Below are 25,555 nucleotides of genomic sequence, written 5' to 3'. Positions count from 1 at the left end.
GCACAAGTTTGTGATCAAAAGCATCGGAATATTGCATTTGTCACCTGGGCTCCTTCTCTGTGTGCTCCCTCCAAAGGAGGTGCAGAGGGTGGCATCACGAGAACAGACCTTCCCAGTAGTGGCTCCTCGTTTGTGGCATGCTGTCCTCAGGGAGGCTCACCTGGCACCGTTACTTTCTGTTTTTAGGCACCTGGCAAAATCATATTTATACACCTAGGCCTTTGGACCTTAACTTTATGTTTCTCTTTCAGTGGAGTGGGTTGAGTTGAGTTGGATCTGCTCTTTCATACATGTGATTAGTCAGCATTTTAGGTTGTTTCTACACTTGTTTTTAATGTTTGCTTCAGTTGCTTTTAGTTTACATTTTTAAAAGAAAAAAGACCAGTAGAAAGAATACTTATTAACTCAAATATGTGGGTGCTGATGTGGAACAGGATGCTGGCCTGAGCCACTAGGATGAATACCACTACAGTGGTACCTTGGTTCCCGAACAAATCGCCTCCCAAACGCCGCAAACCCGGAAGTAAGAGTTCCGGTTTGCGAACATTTTGGAAGTCGAACAGACTTCCTGAATGGATTGAGTTCAGGAACCAAGGTACCACTGTACTGAATAATTATTAATTGTGCTAAGCACACCCTATGTCAGAACCTCAGTACTTTTACAATAGAATCAACACTCCCCCTGGGCTCACTAATATTCATCTTCCCAACAACAACAAACCATCCTTCAGATTTTAATTGTTCATTTCGAAGGTGTGATGAATGAATGAAATATACCAATTAACAGCGGTGAAAGGTTCTGACAGTTTAAGTTCTCTCCATTTCTTATTTTTCTATTCTTAAGTCCAGTGCTCTCCATTTTGCAGCAATTTGTGTGGTTTTTGTTTTGTTTTGTTTTTTCAAAATTTGGATAAGGGCAAATTTCAAAGAATGGCTGTGTATTGGTTAGCATAGCAAAGTATGGATTTGATAGGTAAAGGTAAAGGGACCCCTGACCATTAGGTCCAGTCATGACCGACTCTGGGGTTGCGGCGCTCATCTCGCATTATTGGCCGAGGGAGCCGGCGTACAGCTTCCAGGTCATGTGACCAGCATGACAAAGCCGCTTCTGGCAAACCAGAGCAGCACATGGAAACGCCGCTTACCTTCCCGCTGTAGCGGTTCCTATTTATCTACTTGCATTTTGACGTGCTTTCAAACTGCTAGGTTGGCAGGAGCTGGGACCAAGCAACGGGAGCTCACCCTGTCACAGGGATTCAAACCGCCGACCTTCTGATCAGCAAGCCCTAGGCTCAGTGGTTTAACTTTGATAGAGTTGACTTTAAATGCACACTGAATCAAATTTCCCCTCCACCCCTTCCAACTAATCAGGTAATGTTTTCAGCCCAACTTTGGCACAGTGGTGATGCTACCGATTTTCCAGGAACCATTTTCCTCTGAAATGCAAAACAGGAAGAAGTCAATTTTGCTTGCACTGCAATGACAACATTGGATGGGTAACAATTTATTTCTGTACAAGCGTATTGAGAAATAAGTATAATAGTAATAGTAATAGTAATAATAATGTATAAAAATCAGAGAGAGTGAGACACTGAAGGGATCTTTATTCCTTCCTCCACACACCTCTTTTCCTGCGGGCATTTTGAGAGTAACTGTAAAATTCTATCTGGTACACTGTAGCTATTCATGTCTCAGTTGGGGGCCAAAGTGAGTCTGAAGTATATATAGAAAGGAAAAGGGTGAAAAATGTGTGTGTGTGTGTGTGTGTGTGTGTGTGTGTGTGTGTGTGTTGTTTATATATATATATAAAAGGTGCACATGGACAGGCATGGCTAAGAGAATGACTTGTTCACAATGTGACCAAGGGGCATAATGAGTCAGTTGTTTTAACAGTGCAATATACGTAGAGGCTGGCATTGAGAAGCAGAGAGGCTGCTTGCTAAGGAGGCTGTTAAATCAGCTGGACGGAACTGGCAGGAAAGTAACTGTTAAGTTATCCCTTGGAGACAGAATTATAGGAGGGGAGGGGGAGAAAGATGGAGAATAGTTTTGCTTTGCCCTTTTAGAAATGGGGGAGCTTTTCCTCTTCATCAAAGCAATATAGAAGCATATTTCACCCAGTCCTTGAGAAATGTTGCAAGCAAATGCTGAATTTTGAAAATACAGTATTTGTCTTAAATATATACATGCTTGCTTGGTGATATGAGTGTAGTTTGGTGACAGAGCACCTACTTTGCATTGAAGTAAGTCCCAAGACTTAGCCATCACCACTGATTGGTATTGCCAGACACCTGCCAGGGTCCCCCAACACTTCAGGGGCCCACTGCTGACTCCAGATCCCCCAACCCCTTATGCTATTGCTACCTAGGAAACTGCATCATGCTTAGTCAGACCACTGGTCCATTGAGCTCAGTATTGGCCACACTGACTGGCAGATATTTCCAGTGATGGTGGCAAGGAGGAGACTGGGCTGCTCATTGGATGGGGAAGAACCTGCTGGGAGCATCTTGCCCAAGGCCCCTCCAAAACCTGGAGTCTGCACTGTCCCAAGCTCAGTCCTTAGTGAAAAGGAATCTCTGTGAGCACTGGAGACCCAGGAGAGCAAATAGCCGTGATCTAACTGGATACAGGGCTGGCTCAAGCCATTTTGACCAAATTGAATCTTACTTCGGTATCCTCCGCTGCACCTGGGGGCAGGAGGCTGTCTTAGGGGGTGCAGGACATGGATCTCTCTCTGCCTCTCTGTGCCTGCTGCATGAGACGGCTGCCTCACTCTGTCTCTTGATAGGACCATCCCTACATAAGTCTTGTACAGTGGTACCTCTAGTTACGAACTTAATTCGTTCTGGAGGTCCGTTCTTAACTTGAAACTGTTCTTAACTAGAGGCATGCTTTCACATGCCTCTGGCACACAATTTCCGTTCTCATCCAGGGGCAAAGTTCTCTAATCGAGGTAACTCTTCCAGGTTAGCAGAGTTTGTAACCTGAAGTGTTTGTAACTCAAGGTACCGCTGTATAATCATAAGGGAACTTTGAATGTTCAGACAGTCCCATACAGCTCTGATGCTTCCTCATTCATTCCAATGGAAGGAGGAATGACTCTGCTTGAAATGGACAAGCTGGAGACATCTGTGCGGACAGCTGAAATGGAATTGCTCCCTGAAAGGCTTCTCTGATTCCCCAGTTGCAAATTCATAAGATGGGTATTCTCCTAATATTTTCTGGAAATTCTAGTAATTCCCAAACATGGGCTTGTCAACCTCAATATTCCATGTCTGGATGTATCTTGATGGTATGGATGGTATTTGACAGAATGTTGCATTTACATTTTTCCTTTCCTCTGAGACACTCAGGATAACGTCCTTTGATACACTTCACCCCTCCTACCAATTTCTGTCCTCACAACAACCCTGCGGTGTAGGTTTAAAAGTGACCTAAGTCACATAGAGAACATAATTTGGCTGAGTGCAGATTTGAATGGATCTTCCCAATTCAAGTCTGATGCCCTAGCCACTACAGCACTGTGCATCTCTTTAATAAGTAGAAAGGTCTTCCTTAAGCAGATAGGGTTGTACATGAGCTGTGATCTGGCAAGTCCCCTGCCTGGAGTCTTACCTTGGCCTCAACATCTCTAGGTGGGTATAATAATGCCAGTCAACTTCACAAAGCTGTTGTAAGGAGTGATGTGACACAGACATAAAGAGTAGAGCATGGCTAAGGCCCGGGGGCCAGATCTGGCCCAATTGCCTTCTAAATCTGGCCTGCGGAAGGTCTGGGAATCAGTGTGTTTTTACATGAGTGTAAAAAACACTCATGTGTGCTTTTATTTAAAATGCATCTCTGGGTTATTTGTGGGGCATAGGAATTTGTTCACCCCCCCAAAAAAATATAGTCCAGCCCCCCACAAGGTCTGAGGGACAGTGGACCGGCCCCCTGCTGAAAAAGTTTGCTGACCCTTGGAGTAGAGGAACTGCAAACAGTGGAAAGAGGCATACAAATGCCACAGATTGTAGCTCAGTGGTAGAGCATTTGCCTTGCATCCAGAACATCCCAGGTTCAGTCCCTGGTTGGACTTGGATTGCCTGAAACCCTGGAGAGCTGCTTTCAGTCAGTGCAGACAATACTGAGCTCAATTGACAAGCGGTCTGGCTCAGTATAAGGCAGTTTCCCAAATTCCTTTCTAAGGGCCCAATACAGTTGTATGTGCAGGACAGCTGTTGACAAAAGAAGCAGGGGTAAATGGCAAGGGACCCCCTCACAGGGAGCAAAGCACACATAAAGGGAGGAGGAGGCAAACTGACCCCTAAGCATGACTCATCTTCCCAATGTCATCTTCCCAGTGTCATCTTCCCAGTGTCGCATTTTCGGTGGAAGAAAGGTGGGCAATCTATGCAGATTGTCTTCCTTCCCAAAGATCTGAAAACTGTCCTGCATCCACCTCCTCCTTAACCTTCTTCCATGGCAAAGTAATTCCTCCTTTTCCTTTGGCATTTCCCCCCTAGACTCAGCCTTCAATAATCATTTTCGTAGTCCCCCCCCCCCCTCCTATAACTCCTTTCCAATTTGTCAACATTTTTGTCAACTTGTCAACAGATATCTGTGCTGCACCCTTTCATCTCCCATGACAGCACTGTCTGCTTGCGGGTGCTGAGAGGAGCGTGGCCTGCCCCCCCTTCCTACCACGAGAGGCTGAGCCTGCTAATTAAAGGAAAGTTCTGTCTCCTTATTCCTGGAGTGTTAATGGATTCTGCTGCCCGGTTTGGATGTACAGGAGTCTTTGAATTCCACAAGCTTGTGTGCCACCGGCTTTCTCTGGACCACAGTGAAAGCTTCCATTCATGCCGCCAGCCCGGTCTTCTTAAATTACCACACCCCAGGCCTCTGCTCCTCAGCCTCGCACTGTTTTCCTTTCATTAACAGGATTCCCAGATTGAATGTCTATGAGAAGCTGGGAAGAGATGCTGTTGCTGTATTTGCTCTCAAGGGCTGTGCAAAAGGGCTCTCCATTGGAGGGAGTCTGGCTGCTGCTTATCAGGTGGTGGAAAGAGAGAAAGACATTTTTATTTTTATTTAATCCAGCTCCAGATTAGCTTTATGCATATTTTTTCCCCTTTAAATGTGGATTTAAAATGGAATGTATTATTTAGAACAGTGGTTGTATGGGATGAAAGGGAGGAGAGGAAGAAACACCAGGTCTTGGGTCAAACTTTACAAGTCCTCCTGGCTGAGAACTTGATATGATGGTCCCATTTTTGTTATGAAGCTGTGTTGTAGGAAGGCAGACTGCTCCCCTTTTTAACTCAGTATAGTCTACTGTGACTTGGAGTAGCCAGCTCCTCTGCGAGGCAGATACAGGGGCTACTGATGAACCAGATCCAGAACTAGCAGATGGCACAGGTGTTGAGCTTTCTTTTTCTTCTTTTTTAAAGTATAAAAAGCCCTCCTAGAAAGAAAGTTATGAAGCAAAATGTGTAGGTACCCTTCTTGGAGATTTCTGGGGGATGAGTTTGCCTGGTTGCTCCCACCTCTTAGTCTGGCAAGGCGACCGTGGAGGCCTTGTGAACTTCTAAATCAGACTCCTATAACACATTCTGTGTGGGGCTGCCCACAAGGGACAAAGGTTTAAACATTTCAGCTGGCGCAGGATGCTGCTACCCGACCAGGGACTAGCGTAGGTCAGCCAAGCCCCATTACACCTGCAGAAATGACAGTATTGGTTACCTGTGGGTTTCCATGTCCTATTTGAGTCACTGCCTTTGAAGAGTGCCTCTGGATACCAGTTGTTGGGACACCTGAGTGGAAGGAGCCACTGCTCTCAGTCCCTGCTTGTCTCTTCCCCACAGGATAAATCTGGTTGGCCGCTGTGGAAACAGAATGCTGGACTAGAGAGAGGCCTTTGGTCTGATCCAGCTGTGGTGTTCTTCTGGTGTTCCCTCTGAATACCAGTTGCTAGGAATCACAAGTGGGGGAAAGCACTGTGGTCTCCAATTAGGGGGGTCAGGGACTAGTTGATAGGGAAATCTCAGAAACGTTTTCTTTTAGAATAAATGAAGCCCATGCTTTGCCGCAGACCTTGCATTGCTCATCAGCACTGGGGTGTCCATTGAGGACTGGACTATCTGCTGTGAGCTTTGGCATCCTCTCCAAAAGGCATGGTGGCAGTGCTATGTGCTGGTCTCATACAGTCTTGCTCCAGCAGTTTTCTTTTGATCTGCTCAGGGTTCTCTCCCAAGGGTGGCAAAGCTGGGCATTTGCAGGGGATCCAATACCAGCCAAGAGCTCCTGCCCAAACAGTACCTTCATTGTAGTAGCACCAAAAAGCCCCAAGGCAGAATTCTTAGTTTGCACACTTCACACCTTCCAGATCGAGAGGGCCCATTACTGTGGCCTCCAGGCTTTTGCAGGAGAAAATCAAGTACATTCTGCAACTTAAGGGTTGCACAATTAAAACGGATTAAAATGGGATTAAAATGGATTAAACCGGATCATTTGCAGTTAAAAATGTGACAAGAAAACACACTGCAAATCTGGGACAAATGATGACTGGAAATATGTATAATGCTAGTCAAGCAAATTAGGATGACTGCTTGTTGCCATATAACTGTCCTGCAAACAACAGAAGTTCCAGTACGAAAGCTCAATGAAAGCACCAGGAAGGTTGTCAGCAAGGAGAAGAAATGAGGGATAAAGTTAAGATGCAATGAAGTCAAACTCCATTATATATGGGTTTTAAAAGCAAATAATTCTACAAGTTTTCTAAACCAGAAAACTTCAGACTAGTTCTTTAACTAATAGCATACAAGTATAAGCATCTTGAAGCATTTAAGATTACCTTATGGATTTTATAGCCCATTATTATTTACGGCAAATACCATGAACAAAATGGGAAATTGGCATGGATAGATGTTTACTTCGTGATGATTTGAAATTCAGTCTCAAACCTACTTAACATGTTAGCAGTCCTATTTGTCAGTTTTATCTTTCATTAATTATTTTATTTCTCTTTCATTTATTTTTCTTTCTTCCTATCTAGGCAAGCTATATAAGGTGTGAGATTCATTCAGGCTGAATTTATTGACAGCATTTGGTGATTTGGGATACATTGTATACACTATTTTGATTTTCAATAAATACAATTTTAAAAGAAAAGGCGGGGAGGGGTGAATGAAAGCTCAATAAAGACTGGACACAGCCTAGCCTCCACCTATTTTATGCAACTGGGACACGGGTGGCGCTGTGGTCTAAACCTCAGAGCCTAGGGCTTGCTGATCAGAAGGTCGGCAATTCGAATCCCCGTGATGGGGTGAGCTCCCGTTGCTCTGTCCCAGCTCCTGCCAACCTAGCAGTTCGAAAGCACGTCCCAAAGTGCAAGTAGATAAATAGGTGCCGCTCCGGCGGGAAGGTAAACGGCGTTTCCGTGCACTGCTCTGGTTTGCCAGAAGAAGCTTAGTCATGCTGGCCACATGACCCGGAAGCTGTATGCCGGCTTCCTCGGCCAGTAAAACGAGATGAGTGCTGCAACCCCAGAATCGTTCGTGACTGGACCTAACGGTCAGGGGTCCCTTTACCTTTATTTTATGCAAGCAAATCAACAAACTGGCCATCTGGAGAATCCCTAAGTCAGGCATCCCCAAACTGCGGCCCTCCAGATGTTTTGGCCTACAACTCCCATGATCCTAGCTAACAGGTCAGGGATGATGGGAATTGTAGTCCAAAACATCTGGAGGGCCGAAGTTTGGGGATGGCTGCCCTAAGTGAACACTGCTTGACCCAGGCCACTTCAATGTGGATCTTCTTACCTCTGGGCTGAGGACAGAAGTGTGTGCATTGCCAAGTGAATGGTCTACCTTAAAAGTCATGCTCGTGTCCATCTGTGCACATCATGCACACTGCATGACACCTTTAGAGTCAGGGTGGTTTAGTGACTGGAGTGGAAAGCATTGCCTAGCATGTTGGATTAGGATGGGTGAGACCCAAGTTCACACACACACACACACACACACACACACACCCTGCACAGTGAAGCTCGTTGCCTAACCTTGGGCTGCTACCATCTCAGCCTAACCTACTTCACAGGGCTGTTGTGAAGATAAAATAGAGAAGTAGGGAGTCATGTATGCAATTGTAATAAAAGGTTCTTTGGTTCCTTGGAGGAAGGGCAAGGTATAAATGTAATAAATAAAAAATAATGCACAAGATTTGCATTTCAGAGTATGGTGGAAGCAGTGGCCACCAAATGTCTTTGGCAGACAACTGGGAGAAGGACTGGTTGTCAAAATGCACCTCCTAATTTGGGAAAAATTCCACAGAGTTTTTTAAGATTACACCCCTATGCTTTTCTTCTCTCTCCCCTTCCCAGCATGCCTGTAAAATGTAAATATTTCTTGTTAAACAATTAAGTGTTCCACTGGCTGGTCTTAACAATGTGCAGTGTGTGTTTATGTGTGAAGTGTGTGTGTGAATGTGTGTATGCATACACACAGAATTCTGTAAACTGAAGAGAATGATCCAAGGTGAGACGGAAGTGTATATTAGATACTTCTTGAACTTGGCTCAGTGGCACACAGGATGCCAGTGCAGGGCTTTCAGAATAAGTGAAATGCAATTCCAGCAAGCTGCCCCACTTCATAGCTGGACCGTAGCTTTCTGCACCAACTGCAGCTTCCAAACCTCCTTCAAGGGTAGCCCCACATAAAGTGCATTGCAGTAGTGCAGCCATGAGGTTACCTGAGCATGGGTTCCTGAGGCCAAGCTGCCCCTGTCATCCAGGAATATCTGCAGCTGGTGTACTGACCTCTCCTTCTTTCTGTATTTCTTGATATAAAAGAGCAGTCTGAAGCAGTACAGTTGGTTTACCTACTCTGACTGCTTCCAGTGAGAAAACGCCTTTGAGCCGAGACGTGCAGGGTTAATGTATAGCTGGCTTGGGAAGAGATCAGTGAGTGGTCAGAAGTGAGGGTCCTTTCACAGACGGGTTTGCACAATATGTGTGTTTCTTGGTTGCCTGTTGAGATGACACTACAACTCAGCAATGTTTGGTTGCTTCTGAGGCTGCCTAAACTGGAAGATAAATGTGAGCTATTAGAAACCACACATGTTTTATTACAAACAAAGCTAAAAGTCACCCCAGCCCTGATATTACTAACGACAAAACCCAAGCCCTCATCACCCCCCCTCACCCCCGAATCATATTGCAGTTATCTCTGGTAATAAACATATAGACACAGAGGGGAAGCCTTTCTCCTTGGAAGGGCTGGTTGGCTGGGCTCTTTATCCTGTCTAAGACTTTTATTGAAATTCCACTTGATTGTCAAGATTAGATGGCAAATAACTGTCTGCATTTATGGGGCTACATAAATAACTAGCATCTGAGAAGGAATTTGATCGCATCCTATGGAGAGTTGTATTGCCCCATGTGGGGGTTTCAAACGATCAGCATCTCTCCTTCCACTAGGAATTGGGTACCTTCAGTCTGCTATTTTTCTTCCTGCTTTTCACAGTGGAAAACCCAGAGCAGGGTTTTGTTTCAGCCAGGCAAACACACTGTGTGGTTTGTCCAAAGGAGGCCAGCCTGTGTCTGTCCCTCCCACCTTCTTTATTTTGGTGTAAATTGAGAAGAGGTGATTGCTCCTTTTAAAATGTGAAGCACTAAAGGTGAAACCTGCCTTGTAACCTGGAAAATGAGCATCCTTATCCTGGGTCTATGGGAAATTGTCTGTGTTTACTCGTCAGTGATGGGAAATGAATTCTGCATATGCCCAGAGACACTTTCCTTTATCATTGCATTTCATATTCCTGGGCTCAATCCTGGATTAAAAAACAAACAAAGCAGATTCTGGGACACTACTTTACTGAGCCAAGAGAGGAACAGTGCCCAAACCCTAGGGGAGGGGTGCAATCCTGATTAATCCTCCATGCTAGGACAGTTATAGTACAGGTGAAATTGCATCCTTTACAGAGGCAACTTGATTATTCAAAACACTGAATGCTTTCTAACCAGACATATTCTTTGTTGGCCACCAATGTTCATTGTGCACACAAAATAGAGCTGTTTGTGCTGTGTTCGTTTTGAGGACTAGCTGCTTGGCATAACTGCACACGTATTGTTCACTGTACTTTAGATTAGTACTCATTTGCACTTCTCAAACCAAGACCTGAACTGAAATGGCTATCCTTTGAAATTTCCCCTTCTCCTGATTTCTCAGTGGAGTTGTCCAACTAATGTATGTGTCCAAAGATGCATGCATTAGGAGGAAATGTGCACACAGGTGCCTATTTTGGTGAGAATAACATGCAAAAATGCATTATATTTTTTGGGGGGGATGCTTGTCAACATGTGTACTTTAGTCCAAACAGCATACAAAAACATGCATATTAAGAGAGTTGTGTGTTTATTGGGAATTGTTCCCAGTTGCTGGGAATCCCAGGCAGGCAGAATGCTGCTGTTGTACTTGGGTCCTGCTTCCGGGCTTTCTATTAAGGCACCTGGTGAGAACAGGATGCTGGGCTAGTTGAGTCCAGCTGCAGTTCTCAGAAATTTGCACTTGAGTGCTGATGAATTGTCAAGAGGGTTTCAAAAATCAAAGCAAGCAAGGTCTTTGCGAATTGCTGCTGAAGTGTAGATAACTAACTGGGGGGCGGGAGAGAGAATGAGGAACAGTGAGAGCCAGACTGGACAAAGGCCTTCCATCCCTCGCTTCCATTCCTTCCCAAAGGGAGAGATGTTCCCACACACCTTGGCCCTGCCACTTCTGGACTCTCTATCTCTCTCTGCCTGCCTTTTCTCTCTCTGGGTTGTGCCTGGTGCTGCTGCTGCTGCTGCTGCCTCCTTCTCCTCCTGGAGCCTTGACTTCTGTTTGCTACTGGCTGGTGCAGCGGAGAGGAGGCGTGCGCTGCCTGCGAGGAGAGGCTCCCTCCGTGCCTGTGGTCAGTCATGAAACATTTCTCTTTTCCTCCACAGATTACTAAGCAACTGCACAGCGCAAGGCGCTCACTGGATTTGCCCGTCTGGCTGCCTTCGCCTTTCCAGAGCTGCTACCAGCCTCCCCCTCCCAGGCCAGTCCCTCCAAAGGCTCAGCCTTGCAGCACTCTGCAACTCTATAATGAGGTAAGCCTCCTTCCCTTTGTCTCTGGTGCAGTGGAAATGCTCTGTGTGGTTGTATGTATGAGAGAGGAGTACAGTAGGGGCTGAAATTGCAGCTCATCCCCCCCCCACTTCATATATGAGGTTTGGGGTTCTGTCCTCAGATCTTCCAGCTTTTGCTCTCAGAGTCATTTATTTATTGTAATTTTTTACAAATTGTGGTGCAGTTGTTGTTATTATCCTCCTCTCTGTCTCTCTCTTTCTGCATTCTGCAATAAAAAAAGTTGCATCAGTATTTTGGCAGGAAGGGGGGGAAATGAGTTGCTCTGTGCTGTCTGTTGAACTTTTTCATTCAGTCTACCACCAAAAAAAGGGAAGGAGACTTTGCAGGAGTTAAAAGAGCAGAGCCAGGGGATGTGTCTCTCACGCACCCCTGAAATATTCGAGCTATTTGTGTCATCTCTCTCAGACCTCTGCAAGAAAGTAGACCAACCCTTCCATCTGCCCCCTTGCCATAGAAGCATGTGAGTTCTTGGAGGAGCTTGGGCTCTTGAGTATGGCACCAAGAGGAGCTTGACTTGTGCTGCTGAGGTCTACCAGGAATGGGGTTCTCAGAGATGCTTAGAGACCCCTCCTCCCCCCACCCTGTGGATCTGAGGATGTGAGGTTGCTGGGAGGTGAGGAGTTAATACCTCATCTTTCCTCTCCTCCTTCCCCCTTCCCATCTCTTGGATTCATCTGTAAAAAATAAAAAGTGAAGATAGATCTGATCATCTGCTGAGCAGAGAAGCTGCCTTTGATCTGAGCTGTTCCTCCTCTTCTTTTTCTCTATGGGTGTCTCTCCTTTTAACCCTTTTTCCTGGTGGCTTCTGGTTGTGTTTAAGGAACCACATAATTTGCCTGGGAAGATGCATCAGTAACCTTAGATCACACAGGTGGGATAGGGTCCTACTTTGCAGAGCTGCCAGGGGACAGTCCTCTGTCTCAAAACATCTTTTATTGGAAGGGCTGTGTCCAGTCCAAGTCCAGTTTGAAGATAAGGAACTCCAAGAAGGGAGAGCAGGAGGGAGTCTTGACGTTCCCCATCCTCAGTGGGTACCTGGGTGGCAGACAGGCACTCAGCAGGTCACCTGCTCACAGCCTTAAGCTGGTTTGGGGGCAGCAGAGAGGATCCAGGATGCATGATTCCTGCATGTTTCTTTACAGTGCTAAATAAGAGAATTCCTCTGGGCATGTACAGAGAGTGGACAGGCACTGCTGGCTGCCATGAACCTAGGGTTGGAGTGAGATTATTTTGATTAGCAAGCTGTGATCATGTTTGAATGCCAGCACCTGTTTGTTCATAGTGGTTTTTAGGAACTAAGCACTGTGACAATGAGATGAGTTTCCATCATATTGTGTTTTTCACAGTTCTAGAAGAAGCCAACTAAAATATACCCTTGTCATTGCAAATGCGTACAAACCTACCAGTACAAATGGTAGATTGACAGTACAAGCTTATATATGGCTGCTCAGAAGTGAGCCCCATGGAGTTCAACAGAGCTTTCTTCTGGGGAAGAATGTATAGGATTGCACCCTGACTTGCTCTTTCATTCAAACAATCAGGGCAAATGAACAAATTGCTTTGTGTGTGACTAGTCTCTCCCATTCACCTTTTATACCCACTCAGCCAGAGGTAAGCTCCCTTGAACTCAGTGGGATTCACTTCTGTTCTGAGTAGCAGGCACATCTAGTATTGCACTGTAAAGCTGTGCCTTTGCACTTGGTTACATTTCTATCTTACCTTTCCTCCATGGAGCAAAAGGAGACAGATTGTGCCACTTTCCTCCCTTTACCCGCACAACAACCCTGCAAGGTAGGTGAAGCTAAAACATCAGGTCACTAGCCCGAGGTTGCCCAGTGAGCTTCATAGCGGAAGTGGGGAGACCTTGGCTCTCCCCAGTCCTAGTCCAGCATTTCAACCACTGTTCTGGGCTCACCCAGATCAAACTCGATCTTGTGAATGACCTGGCCACATCTGTACCAACCTCTGCACCTCAAATAAAATAAAGTAAAAAGCAAAACAGAGGATGGGTTGATGTGGAAGGAGGGCTTGCCAAGAGCACCTCTCTCAATGCCATGCAAACACCAGAACCACCTTTTGATTGCCACAGCCTACAATGTGGTCTCTGAAACTTGATGGGAGTCTTGATGGGCCACTGGGTAGCCCATGTAGAAGCAGCCTGTGTAAGGGGCACCAATGAGTGAAATACTGAAGGAAGATCTATCCCACCATCCTCTTCCAGTACATGGTCTGGCTTATAAATCCTCATAGTGCTTCATTCCTAAATCAGGAGATGCCACCAAGGCCCCCACTGGCCTTGAACTGACTGACTCCCTTCCACAAACATTTGAGTCCATGATTGCATCCCAGGTTAGGGTGGCCACTTACGCATCACCACCCCCAATGGAAATGCATCCTCAAAATGAAGAGAAAATATGGCACAGACTTGCAAAAAACAAAAAACAAAAAGGTGTATATGAACTTAAATGTATGGCTGTAGATTTAGAAATGCTTACCTTAATTTAGTAAGAAATGCCGTACATCTTACCATGGTGGGAAAGACTATGAAAAGCTGCCTCATCCGCTTGTGTGTGCTGGCTCAGTCCACTCTCCAGGTGCTCCCTGTTGATGGGCAACTTCCAGTTTTGCCTCCCTGCCCCCAGTGCTCTCCCTTCGTAGGAGTCTTTATCCTATAAACCAAAGTTGGACGGGAGTGGCCTTCAGATCAAGGACTGTCCTCTCTCAAGTTGGACACATATCTGGAGTTTGATTGCAGGGGGGGGGTGGAAGTGGGAAATATGATCTGCACATGCTCAGGGATACTATCTTCCTTACTTTACATGATCCAGGGTTCAACTTCTGCATTGGTCCAATGCTGGCTTGACATTGTCAAGGGCTGTGGTTTGGAAAGCACCTTCCGGGGTCAGGTTCTGAGGGTGTTTGACAACCATGTGTATGCACCCAGGTGTGTAGTACAGTGTGTTGTAGAGCCAGGATGGCTCCCAGACTAGAACCTGGGAGACCAGAGTTCAGATCCCCCCCACTCAGCCACGAAGCTCACCAGGGTGACCTTGGGCCAGACACGGCCTCTCAGCCTAACCTACCTCATAAGGTGGTTGTGGGGATAAAATGAGGAGGGGGAGAAACACGCACACCATAATGAGTCCTTTGGAGAGAGAGAATGTAAATGCAATAAGTGCGAAATGTGAAGCAGTGCTTCCAAGGAGACACCTTCCCTCCAGACCTGCGTGGATGCTCATAATCCTGTGAGCCGTCTCCTCCTGCAGATGTCTCTGGATCTAGAGGAGCACTCAGAGAGATAAGATAGGGAAGAGAGGCAGACAGGGGGCTTTGGCACTGGGCCGCCGTGAACCTGTTTTGCCTTTGCTCATTGCAACACTGTGCAACAGTGAACCTGCTGTGGTCGCACCAATCCCTGCTGCTGCACTTCTCCTTGACCAAGGAAACAGGGCCCTGCCACTTTAACACGGGATCCCCCTTTAAGTGACTGTCCATTTGCTGTGCCCACATAAAAGGATAGATGCCAAGTGACTAGTCAGAAGGATCCCTCTGCCCCAGGATGCCTCCCCCATTCCCCATCAGCCTGGTGGGAGGGAAGGATGATGAGTACTACAACAGTGGTTGAGCAAGACTTTCTTTCTTTTATATTTAATATTATTACCCTTTATGATGTTATTTTTTCCCTTGCGATAATTATTTATTTTTTATCTTTAACTTTCCTTTCCATATTTTTCCATATATAACTCAACACTTTCAAATTCATTCTTAACTCTTTGGATAGAGTGCCCCCCCCATTATTGTTGTTAATTTTACAATTCCTGGATTTTTTATGGAACCGAACAGCTTGGGTGCTTCAGAATGTGCCTTCTGTTGCTACAGGGCTATGGGGCTTCACTATTTGACCCCCCCCCCCCAGGTTGGGATTTTTAAAGTAGCTCTGTGGGTCCCAGGGCGCAGAATCACCCACGAACCTTTCCTTTGTCTAAACAGACCTCTTCCCCCCTGACTTTGGAAGGCTGTGCTTCAAGGGTGATACCAGGGGTTTTTTAAGACCTGCGCCTCTTAAGGATTGTTACGGTCCATAACTTCCATTGCTTTCTACAGGGTTGGGGGTTTAAAGCACTGCCACCCGCACCCCACCCTGCAGGCGCTCGGAACTGGCAGCGCCAACAACGCGCCCAGCAGCGCGCAGAAGAGAGCACCGAGCATCCTGAGCCAGTGGGTCCCAGTAGTACCAGCACTTTTTTTAAAAAAGACACCCCCTGAAAATAAGCCACTGTGTGTTTTTTTGAGGGAAAAAAGTTATAAGACGGTGTCTTAAAAAAGGGGAAACACGGTATATCTTTTGAATTGTGAGCTACAGAGCCGCAAGAAAGAAAGAAAGAAAGAAAGAAAGAAAGAAAGAAAGAAAGAAAGAAAGAAAGAAAGAAAGAAAGAAAGTCTTGCTCAACCACTGTTGTAGTACTCATCATCCTTCCCTCCCACCAGGCTGATGGGGAATGGGGGAGGCATCCTGGGGCAGAGGGATCCTTCTGACTAGTCACTTGGCATCTATCCTTTTATGTGGGCCGAGGAGTAGATGGGAACACTGCGATTCAGAGACCCTAGAAAGCAGTTTAAACACAGGTCAAGCAATCTGTGCCTTAAACATACCAATAAGAAGACCCTGAAGGAGATAAATGGTCAGTTAAATTGTGTTTATTTTGTCTCCCTCACCTCCCCAGTGTTGTAAATTCCAGATGTTTTTACTTTGCTCTTACTGGTTCCCCTCTGTTTTTATTTCCTTGATTGACAGTGTGAGCTAGCAGTTAGAATTGTCGAGCCGGGAGTGGGGAGACCTGGGCACAAACCCTCACTGAGCCACAAACCTGCCTGGCTGATGTTGGGCCAGCTGTTAAGCTGAACCCACCTGACAGGGGGTGAGGAAAAAAGGGGCAAGGGGCCATGTCTGCAGACTGGAGCTCTCTATAAAGGACAGGATAAAAATGCCATTTGCCAGTGAGGCTGTCATTTCAAATCCTGTGCTGAGGAGCAGGGTTGGGCTTGATGACTTCAAGGACCCTTCCAGCTCTATAATTTCATGATTCTGTGATCAACAACCCCTCCCCCTTTCCTGGCCAAAAGAGAAATGGCAGAAACTGCTCACTGCAAAAGGCCCATTTGGGCCTGTTTCTTTTATTAAAAAAGAGAAGGGTGGACTCTTTGCCCCTCATAGATCAGGTGTGCTTCTGCGGTGTTGTGTTTCGTGGTGGCAGCATGAACCCGGGGTTTGTGCGTTGCTGGCAAGAGCCAAGTTCCCACCAGCTGGAATGTGTCATAAATTACTTGAGGGCTGACCAAAATTAATTTTCATTTTATTTTCATAATGTCTGCTGCTGGAAACTGAGCAGGCAGCTCGGCGGAGGCAGCGGATGAGGCAGAGGGAAGGGTTCTGTTTCCTCACTTAACTAGGATTTGCCTTCCTCCCCCTGACAAACGGAAGGCAGCCCTTTCAGCCTCTGGATTTGTGAAACTTTCTCCGAGTGCCAGCTCTGCTTAGATGGGGGGACTTCTGAGTGTTAGTGGGAGAAATCTGAGTCTTCGGCTTTCTGCTTAACTCTTTCGAAGCTCGGCTGCCTCTGTGCGCCACCTTTTTAAAGGAAGAATTGGCAACATGCTTGAGGATTTGGCAGGGAATACTTGGGACTGAATTTCGCCAGGGTTAGGCCTGATCTAGCAAAGGATCAGACATTTTTATTCATTTGTTTATTTCAGAATTTATATGCTGCCTTTCAGGGCAAAACCCTACCAGTAATGCAATAATGGAGAAATGCAAAACTTGCTAAAACTGGTTGCTTTTTTGCTTTTAAAAGGGAAAGAGGGGAAGGGAAAGGCCATGGCTCAATGGCAAAGTGCCTGCTTTACATGCAGAATGTCTCAGTTTCAAGCCTTGGCATCTCTAGGTAGAGCTGGGAAGGTACCCTGCCCGAATCCTGGAGTGCTGCTGGCTGTCAGTGTAGAAAATGCTGAGGTGGATGGACTCAATATACATCTGATATTTCACCTGCTTTCATTATAGGGCTGATGTGTTTAAACTTTTTGTTAGGTCAGGACTGTTGCTCAGTGGTATGCAAAAGGTTCCAGATTCAATTCCTGGCATCGCCTGGGCAGGAATTGTCTTCCTGTTATATACCTGCTAGGATTGGCAAGGCATCTGACCCTCACCTGAATCTCATAGCTCTCCTGACGAGTGCTTTGGTCCGTTACAATCCCCTTCTCAATTAAATAATCAATTTTAATATAGAATTTAAATTCTCAAAACTTTCCTATTTGTTAATTCGAGCAAATAAACTACTGCTCTCACTTCATTACAAACAGTATCTCTACCTGCAACACACTTGCAATTAACCAACTAGAAGGATTACTGTTAATAGCACCAGTTTTCCTATAACTTGATATTGCTGGATAGTTTTGATGAACTGCAAAAGCATTTTTAGTTTGCTTTCTGTTGCCACCCTGGAACTTTTCTTTATTAGTGCCACTTTGTTTTGTACGATTCCTTGCAAATGAAGAAAAACAGCTTTTCTGCTTGTATATGTTGATAATATAATTTTGGTTACTGAGGACAAACAAGATTGTACAAAAACAAGATTGGGTGCAGGCTTGGCCAGGACATAGGCATCCTGACTGTGACAAAGGTGACCTGTGTGCTTGCTTGCTTAACAGCTGTTGGGAACTTCAAGGCCCCTGCTCTCCCTTCTTATGGTCTTTCTCCTGGACCTCCAATAGAGACCTCCAATAGAGAGCATTCCATGCCAAGAAGGAGGGCAAGTGGGCACCCTATCAAATGACAGGGCAGGAGCTACACGGAGCAGGGCCTTTTCACTGGCGGTGCCCATTGTATGCCTTGCTCTTCCCAGACCTGCTCTCTTTTGGCCTGTATTTTGGAGCTTTATAATTTAGGAAGACTTTGGAAGAACTGGTTGACAAGTCTTATCAGTCGCTGATGGATGAGCAGATTTTATATGCTGCTGTTCTGGGCTTCTGGTATACCAGGGTTTACACCAGCATAATAGAGTTGGCCAGGACGCCAGAAGGGATACAATTTACGAGCTTTCTCCATTATCTGCACAGCAGGGGGTGTTCAGTAAAGAGTGCAAAGGCTGAGCTGAAGTGTTTCCTGCTGGTTACCTGCTTTCATCAATAGGTAGTGCCCAATTGGTTAGCTGTCAGATTCTAGAGTTCCCTATTGGTGGCTCTTAGGTAATTCACAAAATACAGAGTCCATTCATAAAACATAGTGTTCATTCATAAAGCAGTAACATAAATCTCCATTTCTACATATTGGATATATATTTCGGCGGTTGAACATACAGGTTTATGGCCATGCTGTAGTGTAGTGCTTATGCAACTGTGAATAAAAGATGGCTGGGCTCATTGTCTTGGGGTTGGGGGGGAGAGGTGACAAAACTGATTTCTAATAAGTGCCCCTCCTATTTCCACAACAAGTCCTTGAGTCTGTACTCTGAATAGTGAAACCAGAGACCTAGAACAGGCATCCCCAAACTTCGGCCCTCCAGATGTTTTGGACTACAATTCCCATCATCCCCGACCACTGGTCCTGTTAGCTAGGGATCATGGGAGTTGTAGACCAAAACATCTGGAGGGCCGCAGTTTGGGGATGCCTGACCTAGAAGGTGCAGGACTTGTCAGTCCAACCCCTCCACAGTCTCATCAGGGCTGACCTTAAGGCATTTGGAGCAATTCGGCTAAATTGGGCCCCGTGTGCCACTCCTAAGGGGGCCCCCGCACCAGGGCAATCTAGATGGATTTTATTTATATCTATAAGATTTTGCAGACTTTGGCTGTGAACTGGGCCCTACACACTGGGCCCTACAAACAAAAATTCAAGTTGCCCCCCACTGCTTCAAATTGGCCCCCACTGGCTAGCCCTGAGTCTCATAATTGCTGGGCCTGAGTTGCCCTGCCCTCGCATGAAGTCTTGGGTTTGCAATTTTGGGAGAGGGGAGACTGCCCGCTAGGGAGTGGGCGGGCTGGTGAGGCCCCCTAGATTAGAGGCCCTAGGCTTCAGCCTACTTAGCCTATACATAAATCCGGCACTGACTGCCAGCCCCACTGTAGCTTTGCCCACACCACTACCGTTGTCACCATTGCACCCTTGCCCTTAATGCTAAGGCTGCACATTCACCGCTGCATTGTGGGGCGGGGCCAGTGTAGCTGCAAGCAAGGGTGCGGTTGCAGTGACAGGACCAGCAACAGCACAGGTGCAATGGCAGGGGCAGAGTTTAGAACACCCTCCAACATTTCCCAGACATCCAATGAAGCTGAATGTTGGACAGACAAGAGAAAGTACTTCCTTCATGCAGTGCATACTTAAACTGTGAAATTTGCTTTCTGCAGGAGGCAGCAATGGCCACCAACTTGGATAATAAGGTTCTCAAAGGCTACTACTCATGATGGCTAGGCTATGACTTCACAGTCAGCTTCTGAACACCACTTGCTGGAAACCCCAGAAGGGGAGAGGGCTGTTGCGCTTAGGTCCTGCATGCGGGTTTCCCACTGAGACATCTGGTTGTCCACTGTGAGAACAGGATGCTGGACAAGATGGGCCTGATCCAGCAGACTCTTCTTACATTCTTAAGGGATGTGTGTGTGACTCCATGTATCACTGTGTGGGCTGCTATTAGGGTATGCTCACATGACCACTTCCACATCCGGTGTGCTCCCACTGTTAGTTTCTGAAGCTGAACTCACACATATTGATCCTGTAGTTTCTTGACTAATACAGCTGCTTGACGCTTTCTTTTCCTCAAACCAGCTTCAGTCCAACTCGAAAACTAGATGCCGAGTAAGTGGTAATGTGAATGTACCTGTGCAGCTGTTGCACATGTGCAGATGAGCACACACACATAGATGACAGCTCAGTGAATAGGACTTATGCGGGGAACAGGTTGCAGGGGCAGGGAAACCCAAAATGCCATGCCTGTCAGGTGGAGACATCCCTGTCCCTCTCTGAAGCCAGCAGTTCCATGCAAATGTGGCTTGAAATGCAGCAGGAGGAAACGTCCTTGCTGCATTTCATGCCACATACCTTACATGCTGTTCTTGCAGCTTCTTATGGGACCTGTTATTTGCTAAGGGAGATGGGAGTTGTCAGGAGGCTCCTGGATCCCTGGCCCCCTCCCAGAGCTAAAATTCCCAAAGTCCCCTGGGAAGAGGTATTGATCATTAATCCCCTCGGGGAATTGTAGCACTGCGAGGGGAATATGGGATCTCCTAAGAACTCTCAACACCCTTCACAAACTCCAGCTCCCATATTTCATCTGTTTAAAGTGGTATAATAGTCCTTTAAATGAAAGGTGTGAATGTTGGCCCATATCTTTTTTTGTCCTTTAATCTAAGAACATAATAATAGCCCTCCTGGGTCAGACCAGCACCCTGCTCTCCCATATCCAACCAGATGCCCTAGAGCAGTGGTTCCCAAGTCAAGGCACCCCTGGGGGTCCACAGAAAGCACCGGGGGGTGGTGTCCGCGGTTACATTCCTTGCCTAAATTTATGTCCCTTTTGCATGGTAATATCATAAACTTTGTGGCCTGTTTTAGCACTGTGCACTTTTTTCAAAACATTGGCCAAAATCGGTTTTGAAATCACACAGCAATAACGATTTTGACCCCGCAATGTGCAGCAATATATAGCGCAAGGGAGAGCATGGCAGCTGATTTCAAGGCACTGCCGATTTCACATGATGATCTTGGCCAGTAACGCTGCCGATCTGAGATGCCTTCCCTCATGCTGAGGGAAAACAGGGTAGCCGATTGCAAGGCACTCCCTTCTCCTCAAGGTACCCTGTTTCCCCGAAGATAAGACATACCCATAAAATAAGCCGTGGCAGGATTTCTAAGCATTTGCGCAATATAAGCCATACCCCCCAAATAAGGCATAGTGATAGGTGCAGTTCTGGAGGGCGCCAAGGAAAAGGTGAGGCTGAACACTTAGTTAAAAAAATAAGACATACCCTGAAAATAAGCCATAGTATGTCTTCTTGAGGAAAAATAAATATAAGACAGTGTCTTATTTTCGGGGAAACATGGTAGCTGATCGCCCTCACTTCAAGGCACTGTGGCACTACCTTCCCCTGGCACTGAGGCAGAGCAGCTTTTCTCAGCCGGAAAGCAGCAGCAGCAGCCACAGTGGACACGCATCTTCGCTGGCTGCCCTCGCTGGCTGCCGTGCTGACAGCGGCTTGATGTACCTCACATCCCCATCCCCATCCCCATCCCCTCCCACTCAAACCATGCAGTACTCCGCTTCCTCTCCTCCCCAAACCCATTTGATCTCTGTGACTGCTCCTTCCCTCATCTTCATGCTTAATCTGCACGGACCTCACCCGCTTGATCTCCATGGCTTCTCCTTCCCTCATCCCTATGCCTGATCTCCAATTTCAGATATTGTGATATATCGGAATATTGTGATGTTTAGCTGCTGATATATCACAATGTGGCACTATGGGTTAAACCGCAGAGTCTAGGGCTTGCTGATCAGAAGGTCGGCGGTTCGAATCCCTGCAACGGGGTGAGCTCCCGTTGCTCGGTCCCAGCTCCTGCCCACCTAGCAGTTCGAAAGCACATCAAAGTGCAAGTAGATAAATAGGGACCGCTCCGGCGGGAAGGTAAACAGCATTTCCGTGTGCTGCTCTGGTTCCCCAGAAGCAGCTTTGTCATGCTGGCCACATGACCCGGAAGCTGTCTGCGGACAAACGCCGGCTCCCTTGGCCTATAGAGTAAGATGAGTGCCGCAACCCCAGAGTCGGACACGACTGGACCCTTTACCTTTATATCGCAATGTTGAAAACCAGGTATCACTCAGCCCTGGACTGTTTTTTATTATACCTAAAATCCTTTGCTTATTAGGGGCTACCCCACATTTTGTTCAAAAAATTTCTTTGCAGAGGTAGCTACCATAAGAGTTAACAAATTTTTCAAAAGTAGGGGGTCTGTGGCTTAGCTTTTGAAAAATTGGGGGTCCTCAGTAATTAGCTAATTGGGAACCACTGCCCTAAAGTGAAGCCCCCAAGCAGGAACTGAGTGCAATAACTCTCTCCTCACTTGTGATTCTCACCAATTGTTATTCTAATTGTCGTCTTCTTTTTGCCCTTCAGCCCAGTGCAGTGAGCATGGTGGCTGCTTCCTTGGTGGTGCTGAAGGGGCAGCTGCCTGCTTTTCAGTTGCAGGGGAGGTCCAGGCAGGACACACCTCTACCATTCCATTGATTTGGAGACTTATAAGTAACATGAATAAGAAGTGAAAGCAAGCAGGGTGGGGGAAAGCAAAAATGCCTTCCTTGTGCATTTCTTTTCTCAAACAAGACCTAAGAGACACCCAATAAAAATCTGCAGAAAACAGGCCACTCATTCAGCAACCAACCACCTCCTTTGTCCTGCCATGAACTCAATATATGGGCTTCATTTGTCTTGGGTTGCTGACTAGCAGTTTCTGATTTAGGCATCCCAAATCCCACCAGCCAGGAACACAGGAAGAGGCCATATATTTGTCTGTATACCTCTTCACATAGCACATAGTTAAACTAAGGAATTCCCTCCCACAAAATGTACTGTTGGCCCCCAACTAGGAAGGCTTTAAAAGGGGATTAGACAAATTCATGGAGGGTAAGGCTAGCAATGACTACCAGCCATGATGGGTATGTTCCATTGTTGGAAACTGGAAGCCTTTGATTACTAGTTGCTGAGATTCACAAGTGGGGAGAGTGCTGTTTGCGCATGTCCTGCTTGCAAGCTTCTCCCTGGGGCATCTGGTTGGCCACTGTACTGATCTAGCTGCAGGGTTCTCCTCGTTTTCTTATCCAGAACTTAGATATTTCTCCTTTGACTGGCAGAGTTGCTACTCAAGAGCCTTGTAACTTGAGACACTAGGCAGGGATTGAACCTGGGACCTCTTGCATGCAAAACAGGTGCTCTGTCACACTGAGCTGTGGTCTTTAACTCCCTTTTCCCCTCTGCAGTGCCAAGGCTCTTCCTGTATTGTGCTGAATATTTGTAGAATGAGATTGCAGTGCAAAACCATTCTCTGTAATCTCCCATGAAGGTCACTTATTGCCAGACAGCAGAAGCCTGGTTGTGTGATACCAGCCGCCTTAATAGCTGCTTCCAACATTACCTTTTTCGCTTGTCATTTTTCAAAAGTGTGTAGGGAGGTGACTAGGCATAACCCACCTTTGTAACCACAGGAATCATCCAATGTAGGTATGAAGCAGGCATTAGGTAGACCTTCTCTGGAGTTTGTGAACAGGGTACTTGGATCAGTTCTAGTCGGTTTCATTTGTCATCCACCGTGCAGTCAATGCAGATTCCTCCAGCAAAGCTCTTGAAGGAAAGTTCCTGGAAGCTGGTTTGCAAAATGAAATATTAGCATATTGCTCTTTGCAAGGAGCTCATCTGTGCTGTTGAAAAGCTGCCTTGCAAGAAATCTAGCAATTCAGGGCTACACAAAATTCACTTCAACTGACTTCTCAGGAAGCCCTTGATTGTGATGGTTTAAAGCAGGGCCAGCCCAACACATTTTTGCACCTGAGGCAGACCCCAAAATGGTGTTCCTCACCCCACCAGGCAAGGATGGAGTCAGGGAAAATCTACATCAGGAACAAGGGTGAGGAAGAAAGAAAGATTGACATTGGAATCTGCTGGCCCTGTGGACCCTGTTGCTTAGGGGGGTTGCCTCACCTTGCCTAATGGGTGAGTCAGCCCTGGTTTAAAGATAAAACTGCAAATTAAGAAAAGTTAGTCCAGTTGATTATTTTGCATACATGTATGCAGATTGCAGAGTTCAAATTTTTGGCACAGAATTCTGAGTGCAGAATTTGAATGTGTTCTATATGCAGTCATGCCCACTGAGCAGTGCTCAAATTTTACAGGGCCAGGTGTTGCCCCCCTAGCTTTTGCAGTGCCCTCTTCCTGCTAGTGGTTTAGAAGGCTATGGGGAACATGATGTGCCTGCTACCTGTATTCCAGACTTCGGTGTGTGCCTGCACTCCCACTGCCCAAAGCCACACCATGTCTTCCTGTGTTCTTGCACCTGTCTGCATTGATTTCTTTTCTCAGGTTGCCAACTCAGAATTCCAGATCCACCCAAGTTCAGTCAGTGCCTGAATTCCAAGGGAAACTTTCCTCCCCCATTACCTACTGTTTTGAGAATGCCACAAGGCTCACAATTTTTCTAACACCTTGAAAAGCCAGGGGTTGGAGTTTGTAGATTTCACTAACACCTTCCGTCACCTTTCCCCCGCACCCGCTATTTAAAACACGGCTCCGTGGTACTTCCGGTTGTACGTCAGTGGTAGAGCATTTGCTTTACATGCAGAATGTTCCAGATTCAGCCCCCAGCATCTCCAGAGAGAGACCCACATTTGAAACGCTGAAGAGCCGCTGCCAGTCAGTGTAGATAACACTAAGCTAGATGGTCCAATGGTCTGATCTGTATACAGGAGCTTCCTATGTCCCTTTGCCAACCATTCCATTACAGTGTTTTAATGGGTCTGTGTAGGACGCAGCATAGAGGCCGTGTGGTCTCTGGGGCGTAGCACACAACGACGCAGTGGAGGTTTCAGCGGAAAAACCTTCCCTCAAATGAGCTGAGTTCCAAACAATTCTTCATTATCTCACTTTCCTGTCGTTCAGAACTGCAAATCGCTCTGGCTCTAAATGGTTGAGGATGATGAGTCATATTGCAAGATGGGGTTTGGCATTTTTAATGATGCTCTCCGGGGTTTTACGCCCCCTCCCTTAATAGTGACTTCCTGGGAAATCTGATACAGATTTTGCATCTTTGTTATCGTAAATGAAACAAAGGAATTTTCTTGTGTCGGTGGGGGTGGGGGATGGTGAAACAAAACAGCCTCCTTCTTCCAACTTCCTCTTGGACCGAAGAACTGGGCTGGTGTTCATGAGCATCTCAGACTGATTCTCATCTCTCCACCCACCCAAATCATCTGGGCCCTACAACATTGGAGGTCTTCTGGGAATGTTTGGTAAGATTTTTCCCTTATTGAACTCTGCAGGCTCTATCAGGCCTTCCAACATTTTTCAAATGAATCGCCGAGCCATAAAAGTTGAAGCGGGCTTTGGAGGTCATCTTGACCAACCTGTTGCTCACTGCAGAACCTGCAATCTCAGCGGCAACAGAGAACAGAGTCTGCTCTATCTTTTGTGAGAGGAAAGCTTGTTTTACAATGCAAATTGTAGTGGTGTAGTGAGAGGGGCTCCACCTGGATTCTGAAGTGACCTCAACAGAGGGCAAAGAGTTAAATTTACCAACCTCTACAATGGGGCCTATGCTGGGTGTGTGTGTGTGTGTGAGAGAGAGAGAGAGAGAATATGACCCACCTTTCAAGGGC

General features: G+C 46.4%; 1 protein-coding gene across 4 annotated transcripts in view; it reads left to right on the top strand.

The window, feature by feature from the left end:
- ZNF469 (zinc finger protein 469) overlaps positions 1–25,555 on the top strand; it is a 286,053-nt gene that overhangs the window by 199,104 nt on the left and 61,394 nt on the right. For all 4 annotated transcript variants that reach the window (XM_088670994.1, XM_035118176.3, XM_035118173.3 and 1 more), the window contains one exon: positions 10,961–11,107. The gene's annotated coding sequence lies outside the window, so the exon portion shown is untranslated. The remainder of the gene's footprint in view (positions 1–10,960; positions 11,108–25,555) is intronic.

Source organism: Zootoca vivipara, chromosome 6, assembly GCF_965207765.1.
Source record: "Zootoca vivipara chromosome 6, rZooViv2.hap1.1, whole genome shotgun sequence".
NCBI lineage: Eukaryota > Metazoa > Chordata > Lepidosauria > Squamata > Lacertidae > Zootoca > Zootoca vivipara.
Note: the sequence above shows the minus strand (reverse complement) of the source record. Positions and strands in the feature narration are given on the sequence as shown.